The following is a 12,785-nucleotide window of genomic DNA, read 5'->3' on the forward strand; positions in this document are numbered from 1 at the left end:
ACAAAAATTCACTTTCACTCAGTGCAAACAGTAAAGCCTCATTTCTAGGAGAGAGCTTTTTGGGGAAAAAGAAAAAAAAAATCACTGATCATTTGAATTACTACCCAACTAGCATCAGGCACATTATCCCTCCCCCTCGTGAAAGTACTTACCAATTTTGGGGAAACGGGCTCTCCTTCAGCTCTCTTGCTCCCTACAGTAGAAGAAGGGGAAAATGGAATTAGACTATAAACACAGACTTATGACACGTTAAAAAAAGCTGAAGACTTAAAGATTTCTATCTGACTTTAAGAAGAAAAAGTAAAACATACAAAAATCTCCACAGCTTTAGCCACCACCCCACCTCAAAAAAGGGAAAAGAGGTAGTTTTCACAGCAAGGAAAAAAATTCAAAGGCAGTTAAATCTCTAATTTTCCATTTTTCACTTTACTGCAAATTTTCCAAGACAAGGAAAAGTAAGTAGTTGACAGTTTCCCTTTCCTAAGGGACGCACAAAAATAAAATGCACCTCATCTAAATAAAACACAAATATAAGCTCATCCCCAACAAATGGTCTTCCCTGTTCATTGCTTTGTTAGTAACAAATTAAGGTTACAGCACTGACCCTTAGTTTGGTCTCTTTAAAAGGCTTTTCAATTAATCTTGAAATTGACTTGTCTGATACAAGGCTTTAAAATTCACAACGTCTTGTATGTATCATCGTAAGTTCGATTACATGTTTCATTTAAATTATTCAAGTCTCACCACTTCAGACTGTAAGCTATGTAACACAAACATGCCTTTCTCTTTGCCACATATTTAATCAGTGATAGAGCCAGAAAGAAAATTAAGGTTTTGGGAATCTTGCTCAAACATTCAATGATGATATTATCAATTGCATTTTTTAAGATTAACTAAACTCCATTAAGTTGACTTCAAAGTTAGAAGAGCCAAGTCAAGCTATACTGGTTTGTTTCAGGGTTTTTTGTTTTGGTTTTTGGTTTTTATGGGGGGGGGTGTTTTTGTTTTGGGTTTTTGTTTTTTTTTTTTTGCTTTTGTTTGTTTTTTAAGATTTTATTTTTATGTAATCTTTGCACCCAGCGTGGAGCTCGAACTCATGATCCTGGAAGCAAGACTCACATGCTCTACTGACTGAGCCAGCCAGACACCCCTATATTATTTATTTTTAACTCTTCCCCACCCCAAACTTTTTTTTTTTCAAACTTCTTTTTCATTTAAAAAACATTAGGAAACAAAAATTAACTCTTCTCCTAATATTTTACTATTAAATTATTCAAACTCCACGTAGCATGCTCTAAAACCTCCTTATGTTTTTAAACATAGTGTGCTTGTTAACTGATGTTACTTCAGTAGTGTTCTCATTTCAAGGGATATATTTTTAAAAATCTTCATGTCATCCAGATTATAAATTTTTATTTAATCAAGTACAGTCAGACCAAACATGCAGTAAAATAACTTAAAAGGGTCCCAGTTCAAGCAGTTAACATTCATTTCCAAAAGAAATTCAATTTGCTGTTTTATCCTGCCTTTTCTTTAGCGCAGTACCTCTGAAAGTTCTCAAGTCCATATAAATGGCTATTTTAATCACCAAGATTAGAATGACTTCCAACCAAAAAAAAAATCATGCAAAGGTCCATAGAATGATGTGGTCATTAAAAAGTGGATTCTCGGGGCGCCTGTGTGGCTCAGTGGGGTAAAGCCTCTGCTTTTGGCTCAGGTCATGATCTCAAGCCCCTCCGGGCTCTCTGCTCAGTGGGAAACCTGTTTCTCCCTCTCTCTCTCCCTTGTGATCTCTGTCAAATAAATAAATAAAGTCTTTTTAAAAAATTATTTTTTAAAAGTGGATTCTCGGTAGGAAAAAATTATTAACTAGGTGTGGTGATGTAGGTTTACTAAACTTACTGTGGTATTCATTTTGCAATCCATACACATATCAAACATTATGCTGTACACTTAAAACTAATATAATGCCACAAGTCAGTAATACCTCAATTTTTAAAAAGTGAATTCTTAACATTACAGATAGTACCTACAGGATTCTGTACCACTCAGTACCAGGCACACAGTAAATGTTCAGTAAATATTTGTTAAATGAATGAAGTGACTGAGTGGACCCTTAACTCTGTTGATGACTTATTTTTCCTATGAGACATTTCTTGTTAGTTTTTTCATGCTGGTGATAATTTCTTATGCATCAATCCCCCACAGCATTATTTGTTAAATGAATGACTTTGGATTAAAAACAATAGATAAGAGAGGAAGATATTGCCATTTTAAAATGTAATGAAAAGGAAAAGACTGATACATTGTACTAAATTAAGTACTTCTGTTCCTCAAAAAAACACAAGAGAATAAAAAAACAAGCCACAGAATTGGACATGACAATTCCAACACTCAGAATAACAATGGTTTATAACCAGAACATATGAAATATGTTGAAACTCAAAGTGATCAGGATAGAATTGTGATTTTTACTTTTACTTATATGGCATTTGAGAAAGTAGAGTCACATTAACTCTTGTGAAAAGTCATATTCAGTAAAAAGACACAATGGATGTACACCTTACCTCTTAGGGCATTTTCTCCAAAAATCAATAGCAGAGTCAATCCCAAATTGATTAAGAATTTTACCATATCATGAAACCATGATATCATAAAACTACTCATAAAATTGCTTGCAGGGACTGTAGATGTCACATAGGAAATCAAAGCCTGAGAGGTTAAGTGACTTCCCTGAAGGTCACAATCCAATTGGTTGTAAAGCTTGAGAAAAGCTTACAGACCCAGAGATTCCTCTGACTGAGCTGGCCTTTCCACTAGACCTCACCACCTCTTAACCAGGTGCAGGAGTAACACTTCTAAGAAACAAATTACAGTTAAATACCGGCAAAATACTTTTTGGAAAAGTCTCCATATAAAGTTTCAAAAAAAAATTATTATAAGTAAGCTATACAGGGCAGGTTTTAAAACTTGAGATCCCTCATGCCTAAGGGATCCTCATGAATGGGTTTCAGAGGGGTTTGTCAACCCTACAATACTATATGTTAAGTTCTATATGTATAAGAATTCCCACACCTTTAACAAGATTTGCACAGAAGTTCAGATACCAAAAAAATAAATAAATAAAATAAAATCATTTTTTAGACTAGTGATTTTTAAACACCATGCATCCCAACTACTAGCGTGTTTCTTCTGAAGACTGATTAATCGACTACCATTTGAAAACTGATTTAAAAAAATATTTTATTTCTATAATTTAGTAAGAGTGAGTGAGCAAAAAAAATCTGTATGTAAATGTGTATTTTAACACTACCTTTATGCAAGATGTATTTAAGTCTGAAATGCAAGTTTGATTTCCTCATGTTACGGTGATTAAAAGTCCACTTAATTTCTCACATATTCTTCATACTCATAGCTGAGGTAGTTAAAAATTTTAACCATATTTGCTTAAATTTTTCAAACATAGATTTATTCTTAAAAAATGCACTCAAAACACGTAAGTTAGACTAAATGAAATTATTTTTGCTTTTAAAGGTGAATATGATCTTGCTAACATAATTTCCCATGATTTTTGCAAACTGAAGATGGTTCACCTCTCTAGAACTTCATAGGTAGCTGCTTTAATTAGAGCTGGTAAAGAAATGAATCACTCAGATTTCTAATACGGTTGTAAAATTTAAAATACCATCAATAAATCAAAGGTGATTAATAACAATGTAAGTACCTTTTGTAAAATATCTAAAACCTTTGTGTATGAAGAACATATATATTAAATAATAAACAAATTTTGCAGAAAAAAGGTTTAACATTAGATCATGTTTTAAATTAGGCTAAAATTCATCCCACTACAAATTCAAACAATTAAGTTTATAGTCTGTGCTCAATCATAAATTTTGATAAGGGACTAAAATAGCACAGATAATTGTCATTCAAAGACACTTTAAAATGTCACCTTACGCAAAAGATTCAATCTCTTCTCTTCTACTATACCAAGCTGATACGCTAATCTTATGTACAAAATAAGTTTTACTGCTTTTTTATCTGCCCTTCCTAACTTCTAACAGAAAGCATAATAAGTTTGAAATAAATTTAAATGCAAATAAGTACTCAGAAGAAAAAGTAGAATACTGCTTAATGAAATTTAGACTTTTAGGTCCCGATCCCATAATCATCCCTGTGTCCCCCATCTCTCTTAGTCTTACACTCTCATGGACATCCCTCTAGCACTTCTCCTCTCAGTTTCAAGAACCATTAATTTTCCCCTCATTACTGGATCATTTTGTTTCTCCCACCTTTTTTTTTTTTTTTTTTTTTTTTAAGATTTTACTTTTTAAGTTATCACCATACCCAACACAGGGCTCAAACTCACAACCTCGAGATCAAGAGCTATACATTCCACCAACTGGAGCCAGCCAGGCGCCCTGTTTCTTCCATCTTCAAAAAAAAAAAAGAAAAAAGGCCTCCCTTGCCTCCATATCCTTCTCTAGTTACTGTCTCATGTCTATGCTCCCATTTATAGAGCATTTAACCATATGACTGTCCCTAGTTCCTTCTCCCCATCCTCTACTAGACTCACTCCATTAGGGCTTTGCCCTCCTTTCATTCTTAAGATCACCAATGATGAGAAGAAACCAGCATAAGAAATACAGAACAGTGGCCAGAGAGATCTGGAGGAATGTCGGGATTGGGTGGTGTCCAGGGAGTCAGGAGAGAAAAGGGTTTCAAGAAGGAAGGAATGATCCACCAGGTGAGATGCTATTGATCAAACACGGAAGTGAGGGCTGAAACTTTTCTACTGAAGCAACATCATCTCTCAAGACCTCAAAATGTTGAACTGCGCCAGGACTCAGTTCTTGGAGCGCTTCCCATCAGGTAATCTCGCCCACTCTCATGGCTAGAAAAGGATCTATACACTGGTGACTCCCAAATTTTTATCTCCAGCTCAGACCTTTTCCCTGAATTCCAAACTCATATACACAACTGCCCACTCAACACTTGCCAAATAGGTTTCTCAAGCTCAACAAGTTCAAAAGTAAATTCTTGACACCCTATCTCCCAACCTCCTCTTCAGAGTCATCCCCACTTCAGTAAGTGGCAACTCCGTCCCTTCAGGCCAAAACCTTAAAAGTCATGCTTCACTCCTCTACTCCTCTTTTTTCCACACCCTATATCCAATCTAATAGCCAATCACCTTGCCTCCACCTTCAAAATACACAGGTGTTTTTTTTTTAAAGATTTTATTTATTTATTTGACAGAGATCACAAGTAGGCAGAGAGGCAGGCAGAGAGAGAGGGGGAAGCAGGCTCCCTGCTGAGCAGAGAGCCAATGCGGGCCTCGATCCCAGGACTCTAGGATCATGACCTGAGCTGAAGGCAGAGCCTTTAACCCACTGATCCACCCAGGTGCCCCAAAATACATAGGTTTTGACCACTTGTGTCAACTCCACTACAGCCTCCTTGATCCAAGGCACCACCACCTTTCACTTAGATTATTACAACAGCCTCCTAACTGCCCTCCCTCTTTTCCATCTTTGTCTTGCTATAGTCTATTCTTTCAGCAGCCAGAGTACCTTTTCAAACTCCAAGACAGATCCAGTTACTCCTCTATTCAAAATCCTCCAACGGTTTCCCATAATACTCAGAAAAAAAGCTGAAGTCCTTTAAAATGGCCCCCAAAACTAAGTGATTTGGGCCTCTGCTACTCTCAGACCTCATCTCCTCCCCTCTGCCACTGCTTAATCTGCTCTAGCCATACTGACCTCTTTTTTGTACTTCAAAAACTCAAAACAAGTTCCCTTCTAAGGGCTCTTCTATTTGCTTTTCCCTCTGACTGGAACACTCTCTTCCATAAAATATCTTCATGGTTCACTCCCTCAAAGTGTTTAGGAAATCTACAGCATCTTTTTTTAAGAGAATACTAAAATAAAGACCACAGTTGTCCTCAGAATTGTTCCTCTCCCCAAACTTACTGGGGGGATGTTCTTTCTTATGCCAACAATACCTTTCTTACTGTCTCTCCACCTAGCCAAAGCTCAGCCAGTCATTCAAGTCCAGATAAAGATTCAAGTGATAAATGGAGACCTTCCCTAACCATCTCAACTCCCAGCTCTTCCTTTCTTTGAATTCTCAGATACTTGATCATTTCTCACATTCATCTTAAAATTTAGCCATATACTGTCCCACACCATAACTTGTATGTCTTATCTCCCTGACTATACACACACACACACACACACACATACACACGAGTAGAAATAATGCCTTGCACAAGTAGTTCTCAAACTTTTATCAGAGTAAATCTAAAACTTTTAAAAAATACATAAATTCACTGGCCCTACCCTTAATAATTCTAAATTCATGATGTCTGATTTAGAGCCCAGATATCTGTATTATTTTAACTCCCCCCAGAAGATTCTGATGGGTAGGGATTAGGAATCATTGCCTTACGGTCCTCTATTGCCTTCAGTACCTAGGAAAGTAGGCCTTCAAATAGCCTACAGCTAAAATGGACACCCCAGAGAACAAAATCCATTCCTTCATTCCACAGGGGAACAGCAATCCAAGAAGTCTACATGACTAGCCAAAAGCTACAAAGACAGTAAGAGGCAAAGCTCAGCCTAAAATCCAGATTTACTGCTCTCAATCTAGGAATCCTTCCATTAGACCGTGCATAAGTGAAAAGTTTATAAAATGACCGTGCATAAAATGAAAGTACCAAAAATCTACAATTCAGAGATAATCACAGTAAATAGTGATTTTCTAACACTTGACCAGTGATTGCAATGTCCACGCTCTAAGACAGTGCATACTATGTTTGAAAATGTGAGCAACATTAGCTGATAAAACACTTTAAAGGCCAGAGAGTAATTACAGGAAGGCTTACAAATAAAAAGAATAGTTTTTACCAAGTCCTCTTGCAATATGTATAAAAACTTGTAAAATCATTTATATTATAGTTGAGAAGTATTAGGAGAAATAAATGGAAAGAAGAAATCTTGCTTCATCATGCTATAAAGTACAAAAATCCTTTTTCAAAAGCTTCCACAGCTCACAAAGCTGTAAATGTTTTCTGAGTCTAATCATAACATAAACTTAATTACAGATCAGACTTAGTAAATCACCCCATATCCCAAGATAACTCAAACTCTTATCCTAATAATCAGCTAACCTCAGGACCAAAACTCTTGCCATCAACAACAAAAAAACAACTCAGGTATCTATAAGGCACCACAAAAGAGTTTAGGTTTATCCTGGTGTACAGGGATTTAAGCAAGTGTCTCCTATTAACACTAATGGGAGTTCTGGGTGTAAACCGTAGCACCAAGGAGGAGGATCAATGCCCAGCACTGTATCTGCAAAACCCCTTTCTACTGCACTAACTGCAACAACTGGGACTTGTTCTCTCAGAAATGGGATAATAGACCCAAATTCCTATGTCTCTAAAGCACAAAGACAATCCAAATAAAAGTCACTGAGGAAGGTCACTGGTAAACACCCGATTTTTAAAATTTACAAGAAAAAGCTAAACTAAAACAACTGACACATTGGAGAAATTTTTTAAAATAGCACCAACCAATACATACAGAAGAAACTAGAAAATTGCTGGAGATAAAATACCTCACACAAAAATTCAACAAGATCAAGTCCATCAAATTTTTAAAAATTAGAGCACAGTAAACCCAAGTATAGCCAGGAGCTTGTCCAAAGAAACACACACACACACACACACACAAAACAAAACAAAAACTCCTCCCTTGAAGAGCCCTAAGTACACTACAACCCTTGCTTTTAAAACACAGAAGAAAACTCCTGCTGCATTGATAGCCAGGAATAATCACAGAGTACTTCCAGACAAATGGTAACAATCACAAGCTGCCAAGGACGACCAAAACTAACTAAATAAAAATTATAGCACCTTATTGTGTTCCATACTGCCTCAGTTCTCAATATAGCACTGCTGTATTCACCAGGCTGGAAAATGAGCAGGTGCCTTTCAGGCTATAGAAAAATTAGTGAGACACACAAACACACACACACACACACACACACACAATCACAAACACAAACACAAAGGGAATGATATTCTTTCACTTGAAGGGGCTTAAGAAATGCAAGGCTTCGCTGTAGGCCTAGAAACCTAAGAGTAGGCCTCACCGAAGAAATGAGGAAAAGCCAAGGTTTAGTCTAAATCCACATTCAAAGACTAAAAGAACTAACATTTATTTCAATTAAAATGCTTTGGCAACAATCTTTTTTTTTTTTTTTTTTTTTAAAGAAAGAGAAATTAAGATTTCCCTCCTTTCTAACTCCAAGAGAAAATTAGAATCTTTTCTCTCTCCACTGGTCTAGCTACACAACACAAATAAAAAAGCACCCTGACTTAAGGCCTGAAAACTAAATATGGTTCCATAATATTCACAGTAAAAACAAAACACCAAACTATGTAGTCCAACATACTGATTCTTTATCATTGCTGCTACCATTAATGAACATTTAGCTTTGTATCTGTACTTTGAAATGTCAATGAGAAATTGAAAAAGCTACAATATGCTGGGGATTTTAACTTTTGAAACAAAAACCACAAAGAAACACGAGTCTGAAGCATAAAGCCTCAATCGTGCTGATAAGTAAGTGGTCCTAAAAGTTGAAAGTGAAAGCAATATACACCAAAAAAAAAAGAACAAGTTTGCTTGATATTAATGCTAGCCTTTAAAACCAAAAATATGTTCTGTTACAGAAGACAGAAATCAGGGCTTCCATTAACCTTGTTTAAAAAAAAAAAATCCCATGAGCATGGATTTTTTTCCTAAGTCTCTTCATCAGAGCAGCATGGGGTCCCATTAGGCACCCTATTTTACTTCCACCTTATAAATAACGTTAGCTATTCGCTATTTCCATGGAAACCAAGTACAGAGAAACCCACTTAAATGAATACCGGTTAAAGGAATAAGTTTTATTTTAGAAAGATTTTGCTGCTCTGGATGAACTCTACTGGGGAATACTACAAAGTCATCTTAAGTATAATTTTTAAAAATATCTTTGGTGTAAGGGAAGCTTATTAGCGGTCCTGTTAAGTAAGTACACTCCTTGCACTAAACTAAATATGCCAAACAGCATCGTAACGTTAGAGATACCTTTTCAATGCACTTCACGGGGGTTCAGATGCACAACACCCAGTAACTATGCTTCCTCATGCACTGGGGTAGGATAATTACCCCTGTGGGTCTAATTTAAACTAATAAAAGCAAAAAATTTAGAAATATGACTACCATCACCTTGACTAGTAATGAATAGGCCCCACAACTACAGGCACATACAGGACTTACTACCCCTCAAAAGAGGAGTGAACAAGCGAGAAAACAACTTAAGTTCCTGTTCACCGTTATCACGTCCAGGGATAGTAGACAGTCAAAATTCCCTCCTTAACAAACTATTTTACATGTTATAACATGTAATCCTTAGTCAGTTGGTATATACAAATAGGAAAGAGAAACAGAATATTCAAAGGAGAATATGCAAAACAAGATCTAAGAATTTCCAATTTTAAGTTGCTCTACATACTCTAGGAAACACCATTATTGGTGGTTCATACGAAAGTTGCCGATAGGCAAGTGTACATACAAAAAAATATAACTAAGAAAGATAGTAAACTCAAAAAACTAATAATCATAAGTTTCTACAGACAGAAGGCACAAGAAAACTACAATCTTTCCAGCAGATGTGGTTCTCTGTTAAGTTAGTAGTGGCTCACACACCTCCAGTAAGTTAAAAGACAAATGAAAGCAGTATTATGATAAAGGGTGATAATCGGCATTGAATTTACAATGTATGAAAAGAGTTAACATTCTCACACACATTTTGAGTATATCAACAGATCTATTTGTACTGCCCGTTTTAAAAACATAAAAGTACTTTCCTTGTATGTTTCACACACTATAAACATTGGTAAAATGATAACTGGAAGTTGGGTTAAGAGGTATGTGGCATTTGCTAATATTATTCACTCTGCTTTTGCATATGTTTTTAAATTTCCATAAAAAGAAGTTTTAAAAATCCCATAAAGTTAAAATTCTTGTCTCAAATATGCTACTGAATTTAAATCCAATACAGCCATTAACATTTAACCACAACTAATTTCCGTTTTACTTTACTTACCAAAACAATTCAGTTAACAATTCAAAACGACTACAAGAAATCTGGAGAGGAAATGATCTGCTATTTTGCAACTACCAATTTTTTTTTTTGCAATTACCAATTAATGAAATGCAATCAATGCCTAAAAACAAGGCACAATAGCCATATTTTGTATTTTACAAAGTAAAGAAAGAAATTCTACTAATCCTCTCATACTAAACCGGAATACTTTTAGGGTCAGCAACACCAGAATTTCCAAATTCTCTTCCAGATAGGTCCACAGGAGTACAGAGAACCAGCTAATCAATTAATGCTTCCTATTTCCCTCGTCTTAGTTTAAGTAACTTCAAAGCTCCCCTTTTGACTATGCCCCTACCTCACTCCCTACCAGAAAATACAGCAATTTTTGAGGTAAAAGGTCTTTTTCTATTCTCTTCCTCAGTCCAGATATAAAATGTTTCACAAATACTCAGTTACTTCACAAGTGATTTTAAGCTATCAATTATCCAACTCCTGGCTGAGGGCCCAAAATAAGGAGGTCCACAAACTGTTAAAGCCTCAAGGTCCTGATAACAGCTCTGTTTAAAAACTAATAATTACATTGGGGCACCTGCGTGGCTCAGTGGGTTGAGCCTCTGTCTTCGGCTCAGGTCATGATCTCAGGGTCCTGGGATCGAGCCCCGCATCGGGCTCTCTGCTCAGCGGGGAGCCTGCTTTCTCCTCTCTCTCTCTGCTGCCTCTCTGCCTACTTGTGATCTCTGTCTGTCAAATACATAAATAAAATCTTTAAAAAAAAAAACTAATAATTACAATGGTGTTTTGTATTGTTTTTCAGAGAGAGAGAAGAAGACAGTGGTGGCTTTGGAGGCAGTGATGCAGAGCAGACAGGATAGCATACACAGAGAAGAGACGGCAAAGAGATAGCAAAGGAGGGGGCGCGGAAAGGCAATGGAGGGAGTATATGCAATCGACGTGCGTCTCTCTGTGAAGCAGCTAATGTACCAGGCTGAATGAGACAGGTTCCCATATAAGTCTAGTAGGAGTTCAGCCCTGACATGAATAGCCCAACTTTTACAAATTTAAAATCAGACAGACTAATTTTCAAAATTGTACTATTCTTTAAGTCAACCTCAAAGGCCTCATAGGGCCTATTGCTAACTCCTCTATTTATTGAAATGAAATATACTTCTGAACTTTCTACAATTCCATTCACCCAAGAGAAGCAACTTTTTTGTAAGCCCTGCATAAAGAAACCTTAATACTGTGCATACACTATGCTAATTCTAAAACTACAAAGCTTCACTTATTGACCACTCTATAAATTGTAAAGTAATATTACAATTTTTTTTAAATGAAAGAAAACTATACTGGGGTGCCTGGGTGGCTCAGTCAGTTAAGCATCCGACTCTCGGTCTCAGCTCAAGTCTTGATCTCAGGGTTTTGAGTTCAAGCCCCACGTGGAGCCTACTTAAAAAAAGAAAAAAAGAAAGAAAACTATATAGCCTGCTATAAAACTTTGATTTTTTTAATATATCTGTTGAGATAAAGTATAGGCATGTTATCAAAACAAACGTGCTGGAATTTCTGCTCAGAAAGCAGAAACGTTGTTTTAGGAACACAGACAAAATAAAATCTAGTAAATGCTTCTATCTACCTCCTAGGCCTTTATGAACTGGTACAGTTGGGTAAGTAAGAACAAAAAGTTAATGGAAGCTATTATTCTACTTTAACTCAAATGCTCATCCGTGGTAACACATGCCATATTTACGGTATTGTGGTAAGCTATTGTAAATACATTTGCTGAATCCTAGGGAAAAAACTATGCAGATCAAAGATCAAAAAAGTTTCAGCTCCAAATTGGTAGTGAATAAATAAAATCAATTCTATGTCACACTTAATGATCATTCCCCCTCCCTCAATGACTTATTTCACTTACCAGATAGATACCTACACACAAACATGCACACGTGCCCACTAATGGACATATTAAAAACTCAAATACTTTACCAAAATATCTTAAGTCTGAGATCATTGTAAGGTGGAAACTTAAAGAGTGGCTTTTTTCATAACCAACTTGTCCTCAGGCCCAGTTTCTAGGCTCAATACAGGTAACATACGACAATTAAATATAGAAAGAAAATAACAATTGCCATAAGAAAAGACCAGGCACCAGATGAGAGGAAATTTCACAAAGGCAAAATGCCCAAAATCAGAAGGCAAATAAATGATGTCCATCATTACTAGAAAGCATTTGTGTGCCTCTACAATTGTTTCCACTAGTTATTCCATTCAAGCTTGTGTTCTCAGGGTTAAGCACACACTTTGTCCTGAGCAGCTGACCCAAGGGACTGAGCAGCTGATTAGGATTTTAGACTTCTGAGTTAGAATGCCTAGTCTACTACTGACTCCATGCTAAGTGACCTACTGTAAACCACATCACTATGCTGGTACAAGAAAAGGCTTATTATATCACTAAGAGTTTTTTTAAAGTGCCCTATAATATTTTTTAAAGTCTATTAAAACTGACATATTCCCACATATTTTCTATTTCTCCCAGAGCTTTCACAAACAAGGACTCATTAGATACACTTCTCCCACCCATACCTTTTCTCACCATGACATTTCAGGGGAAAAAAACCTCCTTTCCAGCT

At 36.3% G+C, this 12,785-nt stretch overlaps 1 protein-coding gene across 15 annotated transcripts in view; it reads right to left on the minus strand.

Moving 5' to 3' along the window:
- LOC132008247 (PHD finger protein 21A) overlaps positions 1–12,785 on the minus strand; it is a 192,697-nt gene that overhangs the window by 163,947 nt on the left and 15,965 nt on the right. For all 15 annotated transcript variants that reach the window (XM_059386770.1, XM_059386767.1, XM_059386771.1 and 12 more), the window contains exon 2: positions 153–193. The gene's annotated coding sequence lies outside the window, so the exon portion shown is untranslated. The remainder of the gene's footprint in view (positions 1–152; positions 194–12,785) is intronic.

This window comes from Mustela nigripes, unplaced genomic scaffold (assembly GCF_022355385.1).
Source record: "Mustela nigripes isolate SB6536 unplaced genomic scaffold, MUSNIG.SB6536 HiC_scaffold_76, whole genome shotgun sequence".
Lineage (NCBI taxonomy): Eukaryota > Metazoa > Chordata > Mammalia > Carnivora > Mustelidae > Mustela > Mustela nigripes.